The following is a 712-nucleotide window of genomic DNA, read 5'->3' as shown; positions in this document are numbered from 1 at the left end:
GTGCCGCCGCGTTTGACTCCACCCAACCAGCCGAAGTCCCGCCCCCACGCGCAACCCCTCGCACTTGGATTCCAAACGTTGGAGAGCGACGCAAGCGACGTAATTAGCATATTCAAATGATATGCAAAGAACGTTTATGGATAAATACTCGCCGGAAGAGGTTAACATCAATCATTAATTATTAAACACGACTGACAGAACTAGAGTAAAAATCGCTTACGATTAAAATTAGAGTGAAGCAATGAAGCAAATCTGCAAAAAAAACCCGGATCTTTTATATATATATATATATATATATATATATATATATATATAAATATATATATATATATATATATATATATATATATATATATATATAAAAACCAGAAGGGAATATGAAAGCTGCTCTGATTTCCTTTGTGTTGAAGCTTTAACCGGTTTCTTGTGTCATTGTACAATCTCGAGCTGCCCCCATGTGGCCAAACCCTTTCATTCCTGCATGCTGTAAATGGGCTCCTTCTTTACATAAAGCATTTAGTTGTTAAATCCTTGCAAATAGACGTGGAGTTGATCGAGTTGATGAAAAGAAAAAAAAAATGAGGAAATGACTTCTTAGCACGTGACAAATTTCAAGCTTTAAATGGAATAACAATTTACATCATTGGCACTGCAGTATTGCCAGATTGGACGGGATCCCGCACAATTAGACTCCTTTCGGTCACGTCTAACT

Source organism: Hemibagrus wyckioides, linkage group LG20 (genome assembly GCF_019097595.1).
Source record: "Hemibagrus wyckioides isolate EC202008001 linkage group LG20, SWU_Hwy_1.0, whole genome shotgun sequence".
NCBI lineage: Eukaryota > Metazoa > Chordata > Actinopteri > Siluriformes > Bagridae > Hemibagrus > Hemibagrus wyckioides.
Note: the sequence above shows the minus strand (reverse complement) of the source record.